This window comes from Myotis daubentonii, chromosome 18, assembly GCF_963259705.1.
Source record: "Myotis daubentonii chromosome 18, mMyoDau2.1, whole genome shotgun sequence".
In the NCBI taxonomy this organism is placed as follows: Eukaryota; Metazoa; Chordata; class Mammalia; order Chiroptera; family Vespertilionidae; genus Myotis; species Myotis daubentonii.
Window position 1 is genome coordinate 22,302,692 of NC_081857.1, and position 25,712 is coordinate 22,328,403.

Genomic DNA, 25,712 nt, shown 5'->3' on the forward strand with positions numbered 1-25,712 from the left:
ACAGGCAGTTCCATTTTTAATTTTTGAGGACCCTCCATCCTGTTTTCCATAGTGGCTGCACCAATGTGCATTCTCACCAACAGTGCATGGGGGTTCCCTTTTCTCCACATCCTCCCCAGCATTTGTTGTTTGCTGATTTAATGATGATAGCCATTATGATAATGTGAGGTGATACCTCATTGTGGGATTTTTAAAAAAATTAATATTCACTGGAAGATATTTTTTCCATTGCTTTTAGAGAGAGTAGAAGTAGGGTTGGATGAAGGGAGGGAGAGGAGGGAGAGGGAGGAAGAGAGGAAGAGAGAGAGAGGGAGGGAGAGGGAGAGAGAGAGGTGACAGATACACATATCAATGTGAGAGATACACATTGACTGGTTGCCTGCTGCATGAGCTCCAAGGGGTCAGGGATCGAACCTGCAACCTAGGTACATGCCCCTGACGAAGAATTGAATCCTTGGGTGTGCAGGCTGACGCTCTAACCACTGAGAAACACCAGCCAGGGCTCATTGTGGTTTTAATTTGCATCTCTCTGATGATTAGTGACACTGAATATCTTTTTATATGTCTCTTGGCCATCTGTATGTCCTCTTTAGAGAAGTGTCTATTAAGGTCTGCCAATTTTTTAAATGGATTGTTGTTGTTTTTTTGGTGTTGAGTTGTATGATTTCTTTATAAATTTTGGATATTAACCCTTTATCAGATATATCGCTGGCAAATATATTCTCCCATTCAGTTATTTATTTTTTGGTTAATCCTTACCCGAGGGTATTTTTTCCATTGATTTTTAGAGACAGAATAAGGGGGGGAGGGGGATAAAGATGGAGGGAGAGGGAGAGGGAGTGGAAAAGGAAGGAAGGGAGAGAAGGAGATCAATCCTGCAACCCAAATATGTGCCCTTGACTGGGAATTGAACCCCTCAGGCCAAAGCTCTAACCACTGAACACAACACTGGCCAGGCCTCTCCCATTCAGTTCTCTGTTTTTCATAAGAGAAATGCTAAATGTCTATAAATTAGGTACTTTAAACTAGGTCCACTTTTAAAAGTTTGACATATCAGTAACAATTCTTTTGATGCTAAGTTTCCTCTCTCTGGAGTGCATTATGTGACAGTGATTCAGAAGCACAGACTAGAACAGACTGCCTAAGCTTGTGCACTGCTGGACTTCATGCTCACTTTCCTTACGTACAAAACAGATTTGACAGTGAGTACTTACTTCACAGAGTTGTGCTGAGGAGAATGAATTAATAAAACAGTGCTGACACAAGGTTAAGTGCAATATTATAATGATGCATATTTTGTCTACTACCTGCTTAAGCTACATAAAGCTCACATTTAATGGAGCCTTCTAATTAAAGACGACAAAAACCTTAGAAATATGCCTCCAGCAAAATATCTGTTGGTGGACATCATCAAAAGCCTAACTGCAGACACTTGAATGCTTAAAAATTATTACTAATGACAGCACCCTTAGTCACATCTTAAGTTTATATTCATTTCTTTAGATATATTCTCAGTACCAGCTAAGAGCAAAACATTGTGCTAGAATTTTTTTAAATGAAAAGTGTATCAGAAATAATGGTTTTTAGCCTAGCCAGCATGGCTCAGTGGTTGAGCGTCGACCTATGAACCAGGAGGTCATAATCCGATTCCTGGTCAGGGCACATGCCCGGTTGTAGGCTTGATCCCCACAGCATGGGGCATGCAGGAGGCAGCTAATCAATAATTCTCCCTTATTATTGTTTCTACCTATCTCTCCCTCTCTCTTCCTCTCTGAAATCAATAAGAATATATTTTTTAAAAAGAAATAATGATTTACAACCATTTAGAATTCATTTAGAAAATCAATGTGAAAATGAATAGCACAGAGAAATATTTTAACTTTCTCCAATCCACAGTAATTCATTTTATAAGCTTTACTATCCTTAAAAATCCAAATTCTCTCTGAAGGCAACACTCAGTTTGTAATGAAATATTTTCAAATAATTTCACTTTATTCTACATTCTATGCATAAAGATTTAGATATGAATTCATGTATCAACAGTGCCCCCTAGTGTTAAGGAAAATATTTTAATTAAATAGGGAATGTATTCTTAATCTACTTTATATCAAATACATAAATTTTATTACCACTATTTACTTAAAAATAGGTAATAGAGACCAAGAATTAACATTAATACAGTTGTGAACTATAATAGCAAGGCCAGAGAGATTGATGATCTATTTCTATCAAGATTCAAGTTTTCTTGACCTGCTTTTAAATAAAATGTCATTCATATTATTCCTCAAGAATTAAGGTCATATTAAAATCAATTACGTTTTTAGTAAAAAAAAAAAAAAAAAAAAAAAAAAAAGTACAGCAAAGCATACCTCAAAGAATATCCTATTCATAACTGTTTATAAATGTACTACATGTCAACAATATTTAATACTATTTAAGGACAACAAAACCTCATATAATACCATAAAAACACTGTAATTCCTAAAAGACAGTTTATTTTTTTATTATATGCTTCAAGACTTTCCTGGGTGAAGATTAAAAAAAATAATTCAAGTGGACAATTATAAAAAAACATGAAAGTAGGCGTGACAGGTCCAACAGAAACTAAAACTTCTTGTTATATTTTTATAAGTTTTGTGAAAAAAAAAGTCATAGGCAAGATTAAAACACTGTATTTATAATTCAGTATGTATATCAAAGTTATTTCAAAGCTTGCTTTCCTTTAAAATTATTAATAAAACATTAAAGATACATTTTATATGACATTCATAGAAGGCCCAAAGATTTAAATGGCCTATATATATCATAGTATAAAGGCTCGCTCACTTCAGCACATGTGACAGCTAAACTTGCATGGCCTCCTTAATATTGTTGATCTAAGAAAATGGTATATTAGTCCACATGGGGGCAGCCATCTTGTGTTGGAGTGATGGTCAATTTGCATATTACCTCTTTATTATATAGGATCTTCTTAAAAACTCATATTTATAACAAAACACACGAAAAAAAAAAACACACCATTTTTTATTCAGGCACATAAACACAATTCTTGACCTCAAATTTAATAAGTATCTGTTGAAAGAATGAGTGAATGACTGAACAAAGCAGTCATTATATGAACGCCTGATTAACAATAAGAATATAAGGAAAATGGCAATAAAATAATCAATACACACAATACTATATTATATTTAAATACTATATTTAAAAGAATATTATTAAGAGTTCGATTTCCAGCACCATGGCTGACAAAAAAATACAAGAAATCTTGACTGGTGTGGCTCAGTTGGTTGAGTGTCGTCCTGTGTACCGAGAGGTCACTGGTTCATTTCCTGGTCAGAGCACATGCCTGAGTTGCTGGCTCGATCGCCAGTAGGGAGCATGCAGTAGGTAGCTGATCCATGTTTCTCTCTCTCTCACCCTCTCCCTCTCAAAATCAGTAAAAATAAAGAAATTCAGAATGTGGGCTTGATTTTTGATACCAGTAGGATAGCAAAGAAAAACCAAGAGAAGATAATGGAATTGAGACCCATACATTCTCTTCCTACCCCATTCCCCCATTCCTACCCCTTTACCTAGACTAAAACCAGAGACTGACAGTCTACCTCTATCAGTGAGATGATATTCTATTCTTAAAAAAATGGATACTGGTACAGGAAGATAAGGAAACTTACATGTCTTGGCTTGGGCTTCACACAGAGGCTGGTGAAGGGCACCTATAATTTGTCTACAAATGTGTAATCTTTGCCATGCTTCAGCACAGACATGGAATTTGAATTTATACTACCAGCATGGTCCAAGATCCTCAAGACAAGAAATTCACATTTAGTATGTTCACAAGACAATGGGACTCCCAAAACCCAAGGCAGATGAAAGCAACAAAAATATGGGGGAGGGACATTCTTTTAAACCAGGCAATGTGGGATTTTCACAGATAAAGCCCCAGTGGCCAGATCAGAATAAACATTTACCAATTCTATAAACAAACAATCCCACTACAAGTAAAAGCAGGAAATTCATCTATTATTAGGATTATCACTTGAGAACTTTAGATGAGAAATTATTAGATACAAGGCTTTCAAAGAGGAAGATTAAAATCAGCACCCTTAAAAGGAGACACTGAAAAAGACAAACATTTGTAAGAAAACCAAATATTTTTTTAAAAGAAAAAAAGGTCATTGGAGAAGTAAGCATCAGATTAAACAACTGAAGAGAGAATTTGTGAAGTAGAATCCTATATAATAAAACCCTAAAATGCAAATTGACCAAACAGTGGAACGACTAGTCGCTATGATGTGCACTGACCACCAGGGGGCAGATGCTCAATGCAGGTGGTCAGTACACTCCCACAGGGGGAGCACCACTCAGCCAGAAGCTGGGCTCACAGCTGGCGAGTGCAGCGGCGGTGGTGGGAGCCTCTCCCACCTCTGCAGCAGCACTAAGGACCCCTCGGGGGATGTCTGGCAGGTGGACATCCCTTGAGGGATCCCACAATGCAAGAGGGCACAGGCAGGACTGAGAAACCCCCTTCCCCCACCAGTGCACAAATGTTGTGCACTCGGCCTCTAGTAGAAAAATAAAATTATGCAAAAATTCTGCATAAAGAGTTAATGAAATGGAAAACTGTGAAAAGAAATGAAAAAAATAGAATAATAAAATGTAACAGCCTAAGAGTAGTTCCAAGAGAAAGAGAGATAATGAAAGACACTCTTTAAAGAAATAAAGGCTGAGAAGTTTCCAGAGCATGAGAAAGACATATACCTTCATATTTAGGAATCACAAGCCTTGAGCAGGATAATAAAATTTAAAAAGTTGTGTGTGTGTGTGTGTGTGTGTGTATCACTTTAAACTGCTTAAAAAGCAAGCAGAATAGGCACTTTGCTTACAGAGGAACAAAGTTAAATGGAAAGCTTCTACAGTACCAGAAGACATGGAAGAAAATAAAATATCTTCAAAGTGCTAAGAGAAAATAACCTAGAATTCCATACCCAGCTGAATTCTCATTCAAGATAAAGTAAAATAAAGGTATTTTAAACAAAGAAAGAATTTACCACAAAATTAGTTCATAGTGCTAAGCAGCTGGAAGGGAGAATAAGAGGACAGATGAAGAGAAAAACAAGACTGGACAGATGGATAAACAGATAAGAAGAAAAAAAAACAGGACAGAATGGGGAGTGGGGATGGGAGGAGAGGGTAAGAGAAAGGGAAAGGGGGAGGAGGAAGAAATGAAAAAAGGAGGGAAATAGAAAAGGTTGTTCCTACTCAGTTCATTATATGGCTAGAGGGAGAAAGAGCAGGAAACGAGAAAAAAACCCAAACGCAGAATACTACAATCCATCACACCGATTCAGCTTCAACAGTCACATGATTTCTGCAGGAAGAAATGATGTTTAGGTTTATAAAGAAAGACAAGTTGAAGGTCAAGAAGAAAGGAGAAGTAAAAACACTATAAGCAAGGGCACACATTTAAAAGTAAAGATAGTCCTAAGGAGGTGCAGTATGGAGCTCTGGAGAACCTTTCTGAGAGGGTCAAAGAAGCAACAGATCATGAAGGGTTTCATCTGTCACATGGCGGAATTTAGACTGAAAGGGTCTGGCACTAGGAATCATTAAAGGTTTCTGAGTAGGGCAATGGCTTTAGGAAATCAAAACCAGTATTCCAAGGTTTAACGTGCCAGGGGCACGCCACTGGGCTTTTAAAACAACAAAGTATCTGAAGTGGTGAGCAGGCCCCTTTCCCACCCACGCTTCTCCAATCTCTGCTCTCCAGAACCCTCTTCTAGTTTTTAGTTGTACAAAGCCTACCATGGTCACATTCTATCTCAACTCCAATCAGATCATCCTACCACCACCAGCTTCCATTTCAGAATCCCAAATTCTATAGAAATGGCAATTTCACTTAGATGATACTTAAATGAAAACAAAAACAAGACAGAACCCCACGATCCCACCATCCCCTCCCCCGTCCAAACTTCGGCCAAGGGGTACAGGAAGGAGATCAGTGGGAAAAGCATGAGACAGGAAATACTCCGTATAGGACTTTAAACAGGTGTGTTATGTTGGGTAAATTATTTAATCTCTGAACTTTGGTTTATTCATTTATAGGTAAGAGATGATAAAATGTACCTCAGAGAGAGTTTGAGAGAAATGAAATCATATAGAAAGACAAAATCAGTGCTCGCTTCGGCAGCACATATACTAAAATTGGAACAATACAGAGAAGATTAGCATGGCCCCTGCGCAAGGATGACACGCAAATTTGTGAAGCATTCCATATTTTTTATACTATGCTGCTCTAAAAAGGAAGGAACTCTTACCATTTGCAACATCATGGATGGAACTGGAGAGCATTATGCTAAGTGAAATAAGCCAGTCAATGAAGGAAAAATACCACATGATCTCACTCATTCATGGATAATAGAGACCATTATAAACTTTTGAACAATAATAGATACAGAGGCAGAGCTGCCTCAAACAGATTGTCAAACTGCAGCGGGAAGGCTGGGGAGGGTTGGGGGGCAGGAGGTAGGGGGGTAAGAGATCAATTAAAGGACTTGTATGCATGCATATAAGCATAACCAATGGACATAAGACACTGGGGGATAGGGGAGGCTAGGGGACTGTCTAGGGCGGGGGGGGGGGGGAAATAGACACATATGTAATACCCTTTGTAATACTTTAAGCAATAAAAAAAAAAAAGACAAAATCAATGCTTCTAGAAATGGTATACTATAATGGAAAGAACACAAATTTTGGAGTCAGAAATCCTGGGTCCAAATCCTAGCCTAGGCACTACCAGCCAGCTGTAAGGCCTGGGCAAAGAACTTTGCTAATATTTAAGTCCATCTATCAGTGATGTGATTTAAAAAAAGAAAAAAAAAAGAAAAAGGAAAAGAGAAGACAGAACTCTTCTACTTCTAAATTCCAGAAGCATGTGAAAATTCCAACATCAATTAATGGATTAAAAGGGCAAGTAAACTATTCCTCTAAATTAAGCATTTTGAAAGTATATTTTAAGATACAGGTATACTGAAGGTTTACTAAATAATCCAAAAATGTTTTTACTTTAAAAAGTACTCATTTTTTTAAAAGAAGTCCTAAATGAGTAAACATGTTACCTGATAATAATTGTATCTCTCAGGACAAGGAGATAAATGTACAAATAGTTTGCAATACTGAATCATTGGATTTAATGGTGAGAGGTCCCTTAAGAGAGATACCACTTTGCATGTTAACTATTTTCTAAATGTAGATTAAACATAAATGTTATATTATTTTGTGCATTTATTCAAAAGTACACAACTTGAAAATATTCCACGTACCCTTAGTAGTACAGTATTTAAGTAAATAAAAAATTCTAAACTTCACTTAATTCTTAAAGGATAGCAATCATTTTTCAAACAACAGTAACTTACAACCTGAAACTAAAAAGACAAGGTCTGAGAAACTTCAACACTATAAGCCAAACACAATGACAGGTTTAGCAATTTCACATACTACTCAGGTTGCAAAAGAAGAAAAAAAGTGATAATGTCCAAATTAATCTACATATTTAGAAGTCTCACGTCAAAAGAACTAAATAAATTATATTCCAGCAAGACTGCTTACTAGATCACTTAACAAATTATAGTCTAAAGTTAAATATCTAATATATAGTTTCCAGGACATATATTTTATTTCTAAATATTTTAGTTACATATTCAAGGTGTGTGAGAAATTTGATTTCCAAAATAAAATAAGCTAAGACCTTAAATTAGAAGAAGAAAGATAAGGATAGCAGAAAGTTTTCACATCACATGCCACCTTAATAACACCACCTGAAGTAGAATGCTTATATTAAGGCCAATGAAAAGAAACTGGTCCATTTAAAAACCTCGCCATCTATAAAAATAGACATTATTTCTGTAAGTAGAGAAAAGCTTTAAAATAGTGAAGCTACTTTTAAAAAATTCACTTGGATTAAAACTGTTGTTACCTTAATCAATAGAGACTCTACACGTAAGTCTTTCAGATACAGTTTTGTTACACTTGTATTAAACTGTAGAAGTGATGAGGTAATCCATTTATAAACTGGCTCACATCTACACAGATTGTTTATATTTCCATGTACCTAATGGCCTACGTAAATACTTATAGTGGAAGAGAGACTTTCAAGTTACTAAATATTAAACAGTGGGAAATCTATTAAATGATGCCTTTGAAGGTTATATTCCATCTCCAGCACAGAAGTTTGCTGAAGATAATTTCACAGGTGATTCTAATACACAAGAGCTGCGATCTCCTATGTGACCTCGCCCAAAATAGAAATGTAGGTTAACCAGAAATTCAGATAACAGGAAGTTCCAAGCAAAAAGATAAACTGTGCTCCAAACTTTTGTTTGTTTTGTGTGTTTTGTGTGTGTGTGTGCATACTCCACTAAGGAACACTAGCCCATAAGGGTATTCATTTAACTCATAATCCTATATATTTGAAATAAAACAACAAAAACCAAATTCTGAACATACTGAATGATATTAGCAATTAAAACATGAAAACTATCGAACTGAATCAGAAAGAGATTTATATATTTAGCAAAGGTGTGCCACTGAAGGCCCAGGAATGGTCAGAGAAAGGAACTCAGCCTGTTAATATCTAACTAGAGGCCTGGTGCACAAAATTCATGCACTTGGTGTGTGTGTGTGGGAGGGTCCTCTCTGCCTGGCCTGCGCCCTCTCACAGTTGGGAAGCCCTTGGGGGATGTCTGCCTGCCTGCTTGATGCTCCTTAGTGCTGCTGCAGAGGTGGGTTCTGGACCGGAGGGCTGGAACAAAAGCATGGATGGAGTGTTTGTGTGAACTGATATAAATTCAAAGTAAAAGGGTACGGTCTTTTTTTTCAATAGTTTTATTCATTTCAAACAGGCCGGATCCGGCCCGCGGGCCGTAGTTTGCCCACGGCTGGGTTAGGGCTATAAAGATAATTTAATTAGAAAAAAGTAAAAAACAGTGTTTTCACACAGATTGCTTACTAGTTGCAAGAGGGAAAATAAGGAACTACACTGTGTGGATCAAAGTTACCACCACCAATGAGGAGCACAGGCGCCATGTGCCTCTGACATGACACATGGGAAGTAAAGATCACTTGTGATCACGTCCACAAGCTGGGACTGCATACCCTGAATCTAATCTCGAGGAAATAGACAAACATAGCCTGAGGAACTTTCCTTATCTAATTTCGAGGAAAGAAACAAACATACCTGAAGGAACCTTCCCTAAATGCATTCTTTTAAAACGTCAATGTTATGAAGCACAAAGAAAGGCATTACACAGAAAAAGAGGCATACCAACTAAAGGTCCTACATTAGAGGGCAGTAAATGCATCATGAGATCTTATCGGGACAACTCACACAACTGGAATACAGATTGTAGATAAAAGTACTCTATCAGTTCCTGAACTGGTAACTGCACTGTGGTTACATAACTGCACTGTGGTTACATAAAAGAATAATTTTGCTGGTAAGAAACATAGTTGAAGTATTATAAGGTAAAGGGGTATGAGGTATGCAAACTAATCTCAAATACTTCAGAAAAACGGTATGTATATGTATGTGAGAGAAATAGGTGATGAGAAAGCAAATGGGACAACACGTTAACAATTGGTGAATTTGTATAGAGAGTGAACTATTTTATTCTCTTTATTACTCTTAGAACTTTCCTGTTAGCTTGAAATTATTTCAAAGTAAAAAGTAGAGGAGGAATCCTATAAATTATTCTGAAGTATACAGAAGCTCAACTTAAAAACCCATAACTTGCAAAATTTCACAGGAACTAAGAAAACTATACATCCAATCAAGAGGACAACTCTCCCCACCAAGAGATGGCCTCAGTGGTCACTGGTTTAGTGTCACTTTGCCCTTCAGAGCCCGCTTGGTGAACAGCCTTTGGAACTAAACTGTGTAGATCCAGAAATACTTGTGCCTCACGCTAATACAAAGAATAATAGAGATGAACATTCCTTAAGAGGTGAAAGGTAATTTGAAGATCTCAGCTTGGGGTACATTTCAAATCCCCAAGTCTTCCCTTATTTTAACACATTGTATGCGGGAAACGTATTTATACGTTCTACCAGTGTAGTAGAGCACAGCGCGGGACACGTATTAACACATTGTTTGCGGGTAGTTTTTATCACGCGCTAACAGGTGGCGCGGGCCATTTTTGCTAATTTTTTGTGCAAATGGCAACATTCAGTAAAATTACGATAACTTTAGTTTACGTATTTATACGTTACCCGCATTCTACCGCTAGTCTATAAAAAACGTATTAATACGTGTCCCGCGCTCTACTACACTGGTAGAACGTATAAATACGTAAAACGTGTGAACACGTTTCCCGCATACAACGTGTTAATACGTTTTTTATAGACTAGCGGTAGAATGAGGGTAACGTATAAATACGTAAACTAAAGTTATCGTAATTTTACTGAACGTTGCCATTTGTGCAAAAAATTAGCAAAAATGGCCCGTGCCACCTGTTAGCGCGTGATAAAAACTACCCACAAACAATGTGTTAATATTTGCCCCCAATATCCCAGGGCATACCCTACACTCCCACTCCTAAAGGAGAATCATGGCTGTAGCAATCCTATCTAAGAAAAGAGTAATATGCAAATTAACCATCATTCCATCACAAAAATGGCGGCGCCCATAACCACAAGATGGAGGCGTCCAGTCCCCTCAGCCCTGCTGCTGGAGTGTTTGGGCCTGTCAGCCTGGCCAGGGGTCACGGGGACCAAGCGGAGAGGCAGGATCCACCCAATCTGGTAGCGGATCAAGCCTCATTGCTCTGCCGCCTCTGGAGTGTCTGCTGCCAGCACCCAGCAGGGCCTGCTTGCCCATCACCATGGTGTGGAGCAGGCAGGCCCCGCAGAGAGCAGAGAACCACGGGGAGCGGGCCCAAGCCGTCAGTAGCACATCCCCTGAGGGCTCCCAGATTGGAGAGAGTGCAGGTTGGGCCAAGGGACACCCCACCCCACGTGCACGGATTTCGTGCACAGGGCCTCTAGTTTACTATAAAGAGATGGGGAATGCCCTAACCAGTTTGGCTCAGTGGATAGAGTGTCGGCCTGTGGACTGAAAGGTCCCAGGTTCGATTCCGGTCAAGGGCATGTACCTTGGTTGTGGGCACATCCCCAGTAGGAGGTGTGCAGGAGGCAGCTGATCGATGTTTCTCTCTCATCGATGTTCCTAACTCTCTATCCCTCTCCCTTCTTCTCTCTAAAAAAATAAATAAATAAATGAAATATAAAGAAAAAGAGAGAGATAGGGAAGTATCCTTCATATGCACAAGAATGAAAGAAGGGAAGAAAAGAGGAAGTAAAGAAAAAGGAAAGGGGGGAGAGGGGTTGTAAGTTTATCTACTGCTTTATTCCAATCCCCTGATTTTACATAGACAACATTCCAGTGGGAGGTCATGTGATCTGGCCAGGCTCACATAATCAGTTAATGGCAGAGGTGTGTCTTCAGTTTGCTAACTTCAGCACTTTCTACAAAGCCAAATTACCCTCTCCCCACCAACTAATTAAATGTTTAAATACTGTGGAAATGTGGAGGTGGCTGGGGTGAAATATCTAGTTTCCCTCTTCACATCTAATAAAATTCCTTAGATGAACAATATGACAAAGGAAAGAACATGTACAAAGGCTAGGAATAGTCAAATCTTTTGTCCCTGGCATTTAGGGAAGCGCCTATAGTTAAATATGGTATAATTAGAGGGCAAAATATAAATGAGACGGGAAGCATCAGGAACTGCGTCTGGAGAAGTAGGTTTAAAGAAAGGACAATGTTTGTCCCAGTAAAAAGAAGAGGCTGGACTTTATCCTGTAGGCAATGAAAAGGTAGAGCCCTTATAAATGGACTAGTAAATTATATGATCTTATAAGTTTAATTCAGGAGGAGATATACATACATACTGAGACCGTATTAGTATTCATTTCTATTGAATTCAAGTCTCAACAAATGTGATAACTCCAAGTACAATGACCTTTGATGTTGATTACCAATTTGTCCCAAAACATCTTGAAAAATCCCAAAATTTAAGAATATTACTATGGCATATAACACATTAAAGCATAACTTTTTTTTTTTTTTACTCCTACAGACTTTTTAATGATTCTAAAAATACTGAAATAATTTATACTTATTTACATTATCATAAAAATTGCAGAACAGACTGATTTACACCAGGAACTTAAGCCACCAGTGTCTTATATTTCACTTTTTAATTTATCCAAAATTCCTCTTCCTAGACCTATTCAGTGTTCACCAGCACTAGGAGTTGGCTCCAGTAGCATAGAGTGCTGGCGTAAATAAAATTGCTGTACAAAAAAAGCAGAGAATAATGAACTGTATTGAGGTTTGCCTACTGGGTAGTGAATTAGGATCAAATCTGTGTGTGCTTAGCAAACTGATAAACTATCATATGTCATAACCTTCCCAGTCATTCATGGAATAGTGAAAACTACAGTGTTAATCTGTGAAACAGAGATTGTTCTATCAGCAAATGACTAGTCAAAAAAGCATCATGTACTCTCATAGTAAAGATTCCACCAGTCTTTTAAAAGTGACAATGCCTATAACAACAAAAATATTTGCATAGCAGTTTATAGCTTACACACACACACACAGCTTAAAACAATTTCAGCAGAAGGATTTCAAGATATCTTGTTTTAGCTCTGGCTGGTGTGGCTCTGTTGGTTGGAGTGTCGTTCTGTATACCAGAAGGTTTCAGGTTCGATTCCTGCTCAGGGCACATACCTAAGTTGTGGGTTTGATCCCTGGTTCAATCTCTCTCTCCCTGCCCCCCAAGTCAATGGGCATGTCCTCAGTTAAGATTTTTTTTTAAAAAAAGGTAATATATTTTAGTAAATTTACAATCTAGTTTTCCATTATAACATTTTAGTAAGAATCAAGAGTACTGAGTGTCTGAAGATGTTTACTCCTGCATAAGGTCCTGGGACCACCGAATGACCAGATGAAGAGAATTTCCTGTATAAATACTGAGGTGTTATGGGGGTTACAACTGTTCTTCATTTATTTTAGCAGCCCCCTAAGATAAAAATGGTTACATCAAACTTAGGAAACGAGGCTCAAAGAGGTTAAGAAGAGGGATATCTCTTAAGAGCAAAAAAATCTTTCCTAGAAATTTTCTCCTTTCATCCTTCCCAACCCAACGCCCCAAAATGAAGATTTCCCTACATGTTGCATTTGCTACAATTCCTTCCTATTTACTATGTCTGGCAAAGAGGAAATGTCAGGAAATCTTCACAGAGACCTGATCATTGAGATGAGTCTTAATGAGTAGAAACTGGGCAGACGGAGGGGAAATGGTAAGGACATATCTGCAAGAAGAAGAAAAAAAATTATGAAGACATCAGAATAGAAAAAATTGATTGGCATGATAGGATGTTAGTTAATTCTTTACAGAGAAAGCACAAGTGTGAGTGAGCGTGTGTGAACATGAACAATAAACTACAAAGACAGACTGCAGCCCTGGCCAGGTAGCTCAGTTGGTTAGCACATCATCCCAATATGCCAGTGATGGCGAACCTTTTGAGCTCGGCATGTCAGCATTTTGAAAAACCCTAACTTAACTCTGATGCCGTGTCACATATAGAAATTTTTTGATATTTGCAACCATAGTAAAACAAAGATGTGTATTTTTGATATTTATTTTATATATTTAAATGCCATTTAACAAAGAAAAATCAACCAAAAAAATGAGTTCGCGTATCACCGCTGACACACGTGTCATAGGTTTGCCATCACTGCAATATGCCAAGATTGCAGGTCTGATCTCTGGTCAGGGCACATACAAGAATCAACCAATAAGTACATAAATAAGTGGAACAAATCGATGTTTTTTTTCCCTCTTTCTCAAATCAATAAATAAACCCTTTAAAAAATAAATTTTCCTGGATTCACAACTATCAAGTGATTTTCAAAGGGACTCAGGAATAAAATGTTTAAGAACCACTATTCTGAGTGACTGGGAGTCACAGTGTAATTACAGGCAAGGATGTGTGCCGTAATACTTTTTAGAAAAGTCACTGGCAACACCAATGGCGGTTGATAGTTAGAAATGGAAACTCAAAATCAAATACAGCAATAAAAAGGTTATTGCCCTATACCAACCAAAAGATTATAAGTATTTTTTAAAGAAGCATTCTTTTAATTTTTAAAAATATGCTTTAATTGACTTCAGGGAGTAGAAGGGAGAGGGAGAAAGAGGGAGAGAAAGGGAGGGAGGGAGGGAGGAAGGGAGAAAGAGAGAGAGAGAGAAAGAGAGAGAGAGAGGGAGAGAGGGAGAGAGGGAGAGAGAGACATCAATGAAGAAAGAGAATCATTGATTGGCTGCCTTCTGTATGCCCCTGCCACTGGGGATCAAGCCCACAACCCAGGCATGGGCCCTGACTGGGAATTGAACCATGACCTGCTGGTTCATGGGTCCTGGTTCATGGGTTGATGCTCAACCACTGAACCACGCTGCCTGGGTTATAAGTACATTTTTAAAAATGTAATTCCAAAGACTTTCCAAAGGTAAACTTGCTATAATGTATTGGCCATCTGCATGTGGGTTGTGAGCAAGAAAGGAACTGAGCATGCCTTATCATTCTACTTCCCATTTAAAGTTCATGCTATTCACTTATTCCACACCATCATCAGTAAAAGCCATTAGTACAGCGGAGCAACTGCAAGTGGAAGGGAACCACTTTCTTCCATGTGCAAACATCCACCAGTAGGAAACTAACCAGAAAATGCCAAATGTCTCACAGAGACAATGCTGATGGTCTAGAACAGGGGCTGGCAAAAGTATGGCCCATGTGCTGAATCCTGCCCCGTTTTTGTGAACTGAGATGCATTCATGCATTTATGTTGTTTATGAAGATAACCATAAACAACATATAGGCACACAGAGGCTTTAGGGATTGAGAAGGAAAAAAAAAAAAGGCCTAAAGTATTTACTATCTGGGTCTTTCCAGAAAATTTGCCAACCCCTGGTCTAGAACAAAAACAAGAACAGGTTCTACCCCAGAAAATACTCCTTAAGTACAAGATTTGGGAGCAATATGCAGGTAAGGCTGTATGTGGACCAAATTCAGCCATGGAACATCAGTGCCCTAGGAGCAGCAAACTACTCCTAATCAAGTCGAATATACAAAATTCCAAGGATTACTCTATCTGGAAAAAATACAGTTCCTTAGCCCTGACCAGTTTGGCTCAGTGGCTAGGGCGTCGGCCTGTGGACTGGAGTCCCAGGTTTGATTCCGGTCAAGGGCATGTGCCTTGGTTGTGGGCACATTCCCAGTAGGGAGTGTGCAGGAGGCAGCTGATCAAGTTTCTCTCTCATCGATGTTTCTAACTCTCTATCCCTCTCCCTTCCTCTCTGTAAAAAATCAATAAAATATATGTATTAAAAAAATACAGCTCCTCATAGGCAACATACTAAGGGCTAAAGCTCTCAACCCAATTCAAATCCTTGTCCTTCTTCCTCATCCTTCCACTTTTTAAATGGAAAACCAATGAGGTATCGGCTCTGAGAACCAGGGTCCTGGCCTATCTGTGGAATACTGGCAAAAAGGCAGCTAGATACTAGGCCTTTTAAATTACTGAATCTTAACTCTGAATTTCTGACTTCAAGTAGCACTAATTATTTCAAAAGCAAATAAAAACTAAATTTTAGTCCATTGGTTATAATTAAGCTCCACTGGTGGTGATATTTTAAGGTTTTTTCCAAATGATATAAAAGCAAATACTGCAACATATCCAAATAGATCAACTCCACATGGCTATACAAAAATAATTACTTCAAAAGTGAAAGTCTCATAAACACATCATCCAGACAATCCCAAAAGTTCAAGACAATTTTCTCCAAAGGTTTTTGTTCAGCAACTTGTTTTGTCAATATGTTCAATACAGGATTCAGATAATAAGAGCTAAACTGACTTTAGACACTCTAAATCAGGGCTTCTCTCCTATGGCACATTGTCATTTGGGACCAGACAATTCTTTGTTGAGAGGGGCTTTGCTGTGCATGATAGGCTGTTTGGTAGTATCTGTGGCCTCTAGCCATCAGATGCCATCAACAATTTTGGAATCAGAAGTCTCCGGTGCTGCCAAATGTCCCTGGGAGGGCAAAATTACCCCAGTTGAGAACTGCTGTTCCAAATTAATTAAATTTCTTAATAATCTCTAAGAAAAAGATTTCAATAAACTTTTCTTTGTGTATATATGTATATTTTTCTATCGATCTTCAGAGAGAGAAGGGAGAAACAAGGAAGGAGAGAAAGAGAGAAACACTGACACTGACTCAAGAGTGAAACATTAATAGCCTGCCTCCCACACACTCCCCGCCAGGGATAGAACCACAACTGGGGCATGCACCCCAATCAGGAATCCAACCAGCAACTCCTCGGTGCAAGGGATGACACCCAACCAACTGGGTCACACTGGCCAGGGCAGCTTTGTGTATATTTAAATAACCATGTGAAAGACGCAGTAACGATACATGTTATATAAAGTTTTTCATAAATATTTTATTAATATCATATCTATATTAGGATCTTCACTACATCTCTTTGATAAGCAGCTTTATTTATATGTGAGTGGCATGCAATGAACTGCACAGGTTCAAAGTATATAGTATATATCCGTGAAAAAATCTCCATCATCAAGATAGTGAACATATCCTGTCACTCCAAAGTACCTGGCTTCTTTCAATCAGCATATTTATTTTGAGATTCATTGTGTTGTATCAATAGTTCATGCCTTTTTTATTGCCAAGTAGTGTGGATATATCATAATTTGTTTATCCATTCATCTATTGATGGGCATTTGGGTTTTAGTGGTTATTACAAATAAAGCTGCTGTGAATATTACTGCACAAGCCTTTCCAATAAGTATCTAGTCTAGGCGTAGAATAGCTGGTAGGTCTATATTTAACATGTTAAGAAACAACCAAACTGTTTCTAAGAACTGGTCGCACTATTTTACAGTCTCAACAACGAAGTACTATATCGAGTTCCAGTTCTTTCACACCGTGGCCAACAGCTGGTAAGGCCAGTCTTTTTTCTTTTAGCCATTCAATATTATATAAACAATCTAGTTTTTGAGAGTGATATATATATATATATATATATGTGTGTGTGTGTGTGTGTGTGTGTGCGTGTGTATATAATCTCCCCATATACATATATACACATACACACACACATATACACATACACATATACACACACAGTAGATATAAATCCTTATTTCGATAGATATTTGATCGACAAATATTTTTTCAGCTTGTCTTTTCATTCTCTTAATATCTTTCAAAGAGCAAACATTTTGAATTCGATGAAGTTCGTTTTATTTTATGGACTGTACTTTTGGTGGTATATTAGTACCTAAAAAATATCTGCCCAACTCAAGATCACAAAAATTTCTTCTGTTTTTATCTAAATAAGTTTTATAATTTTAGATTTTACATTTTGGTCTACGATTCATTTTAATTTTTGTATACAGTGCAAGATATAGACTGAAGTTCATACACTTGCGTATACGGACAGCCAATTGTGCCAGCATCCTAAACAAACTAACCTTTCTTCACTGAAATTGCCTCTGCACTTTGTTAAAACTCAACTGTCCATGCATGGCATGTATTGGCTTAATTTTTGGACTCTATTTCTCTATCAATGCTTTGTTTAGCTTTATAATGAACTATGGTATCAGGTAGTATTAGCTCTCCAATTCTGTTGTTCTTTTTCGAAGTTGTTTTTGCCATTCTCGGTCCGTTTAATTTCTGCATGAATTTTAGAATCAGCTTGTCAATTTCTTCAAAAAAGCCTGTCAAAATTTTTATTAGGACTGCAATGAACCAACAGATCAATCTGGGAAGAATTGTCATCTTAGCAGCAATGAGTCTTCCAACCCATGAATAAGGAGTATCTCTCTATTTAAGTCTTCTTTAAATTATGTTCAGCAATGTTGTGTGGTTTTTCGTATTTCACACAAGTTGCTATTATCAATGGCACTGGTATTATTAAATTTCAATTTCTGACTGTTCATACACTGATATTTATATAATCATGTATCACACAACTTACTTCTAGTAGTTTCATAGGTTCCATCAGATTTTCTACACAGTCATGTCATCTTCAGAAAAAGGTACTTTTGTCCAGCCAGTGTGGCTCAGCAATTGAACGTTGACCCATGAACCAGGAGATCACAGTTCAATTCCTGGTCAGGGCACACACCCGGAGTGGCAGGTTCAATCCCCGTAGGCGGTATGCAGGAGGCAGCCGATCAGTGATTCTCTCTCATCGATGTTTCTATCTCTCCCTCTCCCTTCCTCTCTCTGAAGTCAATAAAAACTTTTAAAAGGTACTTCTTCCTTTCCATTCTAGATGCCTTTTCTTTCTTTTTCTCACTTGGCTGCACTGGCTAAAACCTCCAGTAAACGGTGGAACAGAAGTGATGAGAGTAGACGACCTTGTCTTATTCCCGATTTTAGGGAAAAGTATTTGATATTTTATGAAAACTACATTATCTGTAGTTTTTTCAGAGAGGTGCTTTATTGGATTGAAGTTTCTTCCTAATCCTAATTTGCTTACAGTTATTATCTGAAATGAAGGGCAAGATTGTAAAATCCTTTTCTTTTTGCATTTATTGAGATGATCATGTGGTTTCTTTTTTAGTTGGCTGGCAGAGTGAATTACATTGAATGTAAATGTTAAACTAACCTTGCATTCCTAGAATAAACCCCACTTGGTCATGATGTATTATTATTTAAAATAAGTTGCTGCGTTCAATTTGCTATACTTTGTGTAGAATTTTTGTATGTATACTCATGTGAAATATTTCTGTATAGCCCTCTTTTCTCATAATGCCTTTGTCTGGTTTGAACTTAAGGGTAATACTGGCCTCACGAAGTTAGTAAGTAGTCCCACCTCTGCAATTTTCTGGAAGTGCTTGTGTAAAACTAGTACAATTCATCCTTAAAATTTAGAATTCACTTGTGAAGTCATCTGGGCCTAGAGTATTTTTTTCTTTGGTGAGACTATTTTAATTATAAATCCAGTTTCTTTAATAGATACTTGAGGTATCTATTAAAGATAGGGTTATGCAGGCTGTCTATTCTTGATTGAAGTTTGGTAGTGTGTATCTTTTGAAGACTTTGTCCACTGTAGCTCTGTTGTAAAATGTACAGCCATAAAGTTGTTCATAGTATTCTTATTATTTTTTTATTATCTGTAGAATCTGTAGTGATGTCACCTGTCATTTCTGATACTAACCAGTTTGGTTAGAGCATTATCAATTTTACTGATCTTCCCAAAGAACCAGTTTCTGGTTTCACTGATTTTGTCTATTGTGTTTGTTTTCTACACATTGATCTTTACCGTTTCCCTTCTTCTAATGATTTTACCTTTTTTCTCATTTTTAAGGTGGAAGTAGAGGTCATTAATTTGAGATCTTTTTTCTGTTCCAATATAGGTATTCGGTGCTTATAAACTGACCCCTAAGTACTGACTGCTTTACTGGCATCTTACAAAATCTGATATGTTGTGTTTTCATTTTTATTCAGTATAATATATTTATTAATTTCCTTTTGATCTCTTCTTTGACCCATAGGTTATTTAGAATTGTATTACTTAGTTTCCAATTATTAGAAAATTTTCCAATTTTCTGTTAATTCCTCATTTAATTCCATCGTGATTGGGTAACATAAAATCTCAATCCTTTCAAATTACTGAGACATGTTTTATGGCCCAAATTATGGTCCATCATGGAAACTGTTCTGTGTGGACCTAAGAAGAATAAAGAAGAATATTCTCTGCTGTTAAGTGGATTTTCTATAAACATTCATTAGGTAGGTCAAACTGGTTGACAGTATTGTTCAAGTCCACTATACCTTTGTAATTTTCAATACTGAGAGGGTATTGAAATATCCAACTAAAACTGAGGATTTGACTGTTTCTCCTTGGAAATCCATCAGTTTTTATTTCATGTATTTTAAAAATTCTGTTATTAAAAGTACAAATGTTTAGAACTGTTTTGTCCTCTTGATGAACCAACCTCTTTATCATTATGACATCCTTTGTCCTTGGAAATATTCTTGGCTATGAATGAAGTCCACTTTGACATTAATATAGCCATGTCAACTTTGACTATTGTAAATATGGTATTTGTTTTTCATGCTTTACTTTTAACCTATTTGTATCTTTATATTTAAAGTATGTTTCTTAACTGTGGTGCATCTACACGATGGAATACTATGCTGCTGTAAAAAGGAAGGAACTCTTACCATTTGCAACGGCATGGATGGAACTGGAGAGCATTATGCTAAGTGAAATAAGCCAGTCAATAAAGGAAAAATACCACATGATCTCACTCATTCATGGACAATAGAGACCATTATAAACTTTTGAACAATAATAGATACAGAGGCAGAGCTGCCTCAAACAGATTGTCAAACTGCAGCGGGAAGGCCGGGGAGGGTTGGGGGGCAGGAGGTAGGGGGGTAAGAGATCAACTAAAGGACTTGTATGCATGCATATAAGCATAACCAATGGACATAAGACACTGGGTGATAGGGGAGGCTAGGGGACTGTCTAGGGCGGGGGGATAAAATGGATACATATGTAATACCCTTTGTAATACTTTAAGCAATAAAAAAAAAAAGAAATGAATAAAACTAAAAAAAAAAAATAAAGTATGTTTCTTATAGGCAAGGATATAGTTGGGTCTTGCTTTTTTATACAATCTGACAATCTCTGTCTTCTAGCTGGTGTGTTTAGGCCACTTATATTTGACATGATTATTGATTTGTTTATGTTCAAGTTTATAACCTTGCTATTTGTTTCCTTCTTATTATGCTTTCTTTTGAATTACATGAGTATATTTTCTGATTCCATTTTATCTCTTCTGTTGGTTTATTACCTGTAACCTTTTAAAAAATATAATTGCTTTAGGATTTATTGTATACATCTTTTAACTTACCACGGTCTACCTTCAAATAACATTATACCACTTCATATATGTATTGTATAATCTTAGGCAAGATGATTAGCTTCCCTGTTTCTCAGTTTTTACCTCTTTAAGATGAAAATAACAATAGTACTTACTTCACCAAGCTATCGTGACTATCCAATGAGTAAAATAGGTAAAATTATTAGAATAGCACCAAGCATCTATTAAATGCTTAATAAATAGCAAGTCCTATTATTCACGTTGAATAAGACTGTATTTTTAATAAATTCCCTTTGCACTACTAAAGTAATCTTGCTTACCCAGCCCACATACTGGTTTGCACTGCTCTAATAGAATCTGCAAGCAAATTAACTCCTTAGCTTACAAGAAATTAACTCTTTTAGTTACAAGAAATTCATTCAAATGACCCCAAATAGCATTATGTATACTATTTACTGAACATTTACTATGTGCTTAGAATTGTTCTAAAAGCTTTGCATGTGTCATCTCATTTAATCCTCACATCAACTCTATGAGGAAGGTATAATATTATGACGTTCATTTTACAGATGAAGAATGACACAGAGTTAAACAACCTGCCCAAGGTTACACAGCTAGTAAATGATAGAGCCAGAATTCCATTGCCAAAAGTCTGACTCTTTCCTGAGAAAAAAACCGAAATGAGCTCAAGAAGGGGAGGAGCCACAGAAGACTAGAGTAATGGAAGAAGAGTATCTACAGAGCCAGAAACCAGAATCTTCAATCTCATGCTCTGCCCGTTTCTCTCTCTTTCAGACCACAGGGTTTTGCTCTTAGAATCGTGTGCTTCTCTTGGCACAGATGCTCTATTCTTTTCTAGTTACTAATTGGCTTCCTCATCTCCTGTGTCATTTCTGTAACTCATAGCTTCTGCTTATACTGTACTTCCTTTCCATAAACTTTGGTTTTACAGGCCTGTACACTGATGCATTCTTCAAGCTTCAGCTCCCATGGCTCAACTGCAAATAAACTCCATGTTTCCCATAAATGGCTATAATTTTCCCCACTAGGACAAGCCTAGATTGTTAGCTGGCTTACAAATGAGTAGCCCTTAAGTAAAATGCCCACTCCTGGACCAATCAGTTGCTATACAGTTTACATGGTAAAAAACAAAACCAAAAAAACCCCCAGAGCTATTGAGGGTTCCTCTGCCATGTACTACAGAAAAATTAGATTTCCTTCAAAGAACTGTGGGCAGACCAGAATTATAAAACACATGTCTAGGACAGTGAGTCAGCTAAGTCAGCACTCATCACAGGCTCAAAAGTCTTATCAGTATTACTAACTTATTTAGTTATAATAATTATGCAGTTATAAATACAAATTTTGGTTGTTAAGGAGATTACAAAATTTACAGTGTCACGAAACTATGACATGAGTCACAGGTCCAGCTATTGTTAAATCAAAGGTTGCCATACTATGTCAACAGTACAACCCATGAGAGAAGGAAAACCCACTGTCACCTATCATGCTCAATTCTGCTCAGAAAGAAGTAGTAAACATCACTGCTCCTGTCCATTCCTACAGCTGTATCTACAGCCCAGTCACAGGTGCCCACACTGCTTAGATAGACAACTGCAGCACAGAAGGCTTCAACAGTAGTGCTAGTTCCCTTAAGTTCAAACCTCCAAGTGAGATCTTTAAAACCTTTTTGCAGGTGGGTTTTATCCTACACCTTTGGTTTTCTTAATGGCAGAGAAAGGCTTTAAGTTTAAAACTTTCTGCTACATAATTAGCTAAGGTCAAGGATAGGGACGGAAAGGATAAAGTAAACATAATACTTATTAATAATACTTCCCCATAGGGAAATTATTTTGTTTTAAGCCTTTTGTTGGGAAGATTACCTAAAATTACCTAATACACAAAAAACTAAGGAAGAAAAAGGTAGGTTCTAAACTAGATTTTTCCTCCAATCTTCATTTACAAATTTTAAAAAGAACAAAGGAAATAGTGAGAAGCTAAAAGTTAGTAATAATATGTACTATCATTTTAATTCTAACCTGTTTTATTTCTAAGGGCTGAGTAATCTGGTCCCACCTTATCAAATGTAATTGTATTTTGCACCCCATCCCAAATAAACCCTTCAATACTAGAGTTCTTGTGGCTGCATTTTCAGTCATGCTACTCCCCAATACTACATGTACTCTCCACCTGAATGAAACGTTCCGAGGACCATTCTCCGTGCCCTCACTGAGCCTCTCCTGTGAACTGCACTGCAGTATGACATTAACTACATATGGTCTTACGTTATTTACTGTGATTTCATGTATAAAATTTCATGTCTCACCAAGATATAAATGCATGTGAAGACTAAGACTTATACTTCTATGATAACATTTACAAGTATTATGCTCACAGAAAACATTCAAAAATACTGCTGCCAGAAAGAAGCAAGTCAAAAGAGAAGTTTCTTATCCATAAGATACCCTCAAAATGTTTCTCTTTTAGAAGACTTACTCCTATCCGCCAGCTTTAAGAGATAGGATCTAAACCACACAGGCCTATAAAAAGATTATCTGCAAATCAAAACTAAAAGAACAGCAACAGAGGTTATCTTAGCAACAACATACAGAATAAAAAACTATATCAAACCTAAATTACATATTAACCCATCTACGACACCCTAAAATATATGAAGATCTATAAAGATTCCAGGACATTCCGAAGAGAGCTTAAAAACAGCAAAAGAAAACATACAGATTTGTCATGGAAGCTAATGCCAGAAGGCCAGGGACATTCTGTCAAATCCTGGGAATCTAAATCAGGATGGGAAGTGGTCTGAAGAATAATTGCTCCAGTAATCCAAGAGATCTAGAGTAACCCCAGATAGAAGCCAGGATATGATTACACTTGCTCTTCATGGTCCTGAAAGAGGAAGAGTGAAGAACTAATTCAGTTGAACACTCTGCTTATTATACTTTCTCATTTAATCTTTACAATGATCCTGTGAAAAGACACTCTTATACCCACTTTATAAATAAGGGAGGCTGAATAATAAAGAAATTAAGTAACGTGCCCAGACTCCTACAAGTCTTAAGCACAGGATTAAAACCACTGTCTATATCACACACAAAAACTGACTTTCAATTTAACTTAGTAAACTATTTGATGGATTCCAAAAACACTCAGATATATTTAGAAATTTAAGGCAACATGAAATTGTAGTTTTGACATCCTCATTTCTTTCAATGTATATTAAACTATAGGGTTTATACATTTGTTAGAAAATGCAACTGATAATTTTTAGACTAGATGAAACCAAACAATGTTTCTCAAACATGCACATTTGAGTCTGCCACTCCTTGTTCAAAACACCGTTAACTTTATGACAGTTAGCTACCCATTTGAATAAAAAGATGAAAAATTAGATCTTACTAAAATAGGATGAATTAAGATGAAAAACTTTTAAGCCATAATACTAGAAGTAAATAAATACAGGTAAATGGCTATTCCTGTCTTTTGTCCAATTGTTTTAAAATTGGCTGCGTGTGTGTGTGTATGTATCTCATCCAAGGATATGTTTAGAGAGAGGAGAGGAGAGAGAGGAGGAGGAGGGGGGGGGGACATGGAAGTGAGAGAGAAACTTTGATCAATTGCCTCCCTTACCCACCCTGGCACCCTGAGGGGAATGGAACCTGAAACCTAGGTATAGAACCAGCAACTCTTCGGTGCATGGGATGAGGCTCCAACCAACTCATCTATCTGGCCAGGGGAACATACATTTTTTTATCTGGTATGATTACAAGTCCTCTGTAAGATTTAAGTATTACAGGCATTTTTTAGTGTGTTACTTACTGCCTTTTCACTGTCTTAGGAGTATCTTTTGATGAACATAATGAAGAACAATTTATCAATCTTTGCTTTTCTGGTTAAAACCTTTTCTGTACTTTTGAAAACAAACACCTTTGCCTACCATAGGGTCATGCGGATATTTTCCTGTTTTCTTCTAGAACAGTGGTTCTCAACCTTCCTAATGCCGCGACCCTTTAATACAGTTCCTCATGTTGTGGTGACCCCCAACCATAAAATTATTTTCGTTGCTACTTCATAACTGTAATTTTGCTACTGTTATGAATCGTCACGTAAATATCTGATATGCAGGATGTATTTTCATTGTTACAAATTGAACATAATTAAAGCATAGTGATTAATCACAAAAACAGTATGTAATTATATATGTGTTTTCCGATGGTCTTAGGCGACCCCTGTGAAAGGGTCGTTCGACCCCCAAAGGGGTCGCGACCCACAGGCTGAGAACAGCTGTTCTAGAAACTTTAATTTTCACCTTCCACATGACATCCACACTTCCCTGCAGGAGCATATAATTCCTGTGTTATCTATTTCAAAAAAACAGAAAAAAAAGGGGCGGGGGAGCTTCACAATTCATTTTATATAGCCAGCAGAACTCTGAAGCTACCATACATACATATAAACCTTTGATAGATTTATCTACTGATAAATGTGGATTTTAAAAAACTGTAAAACAATGGTAAATCAAGTTCAGCAGTGTAGAAGGAAAAAACAAATGCAACACAGCTAAGTAGGACCCAATTATACAAACAGGAGATAATTTAAGAATGTAATAGATCTTAACAGATTAAGGGAGGCAATACCTATGATCAATTCTGCCAATACAGAAAAAGCACTTAATAAAATTCAATACTTATTCATGATATTTTTTAAA

General features: G+C 37.1%; 1 protein-coding gene and 1 non-coding gene across 6 annotated transcripts in view; one reads left to right on the top strand and one right to left on the bottom strand.

Annotated features, from left to right (window-relative positions):
* RALGPS2 (Ral GEF with PH domain and SH3 binding motif 2) overlaps positions 1 to 25,712 on the bottom strand; it is a 122,169-nt gene that overhangs the window by 89,736 nt on the left and 6,721 nt on the right. Inside the window, exon 1 of one of the 5 annotated variants that reach the window (XM_059673727.1) lies at positions 23,726 to 23,748. The exons of the other annotated variants lie outside the window; for them this stretch is intronic. The gene's annotated coding sequence lies outside the window, so the exon portion shown is untranslated. Of the gene's footprint in view, positions 1 to 23,725; positions 23,749 to 25,712 lie in introns of those variants that run through there. 5 annotated transcript variants of the gene reach the window in all.
* Positions 6,175 to 6,281, top strand: LOC132221487 (U6 spliceosomal RNA). Its single transcript, XR_009450017.1, has one exon. It is a non-coding gene; the product is annotated as a U6 spliceosomal RNA (small nuclear RNA).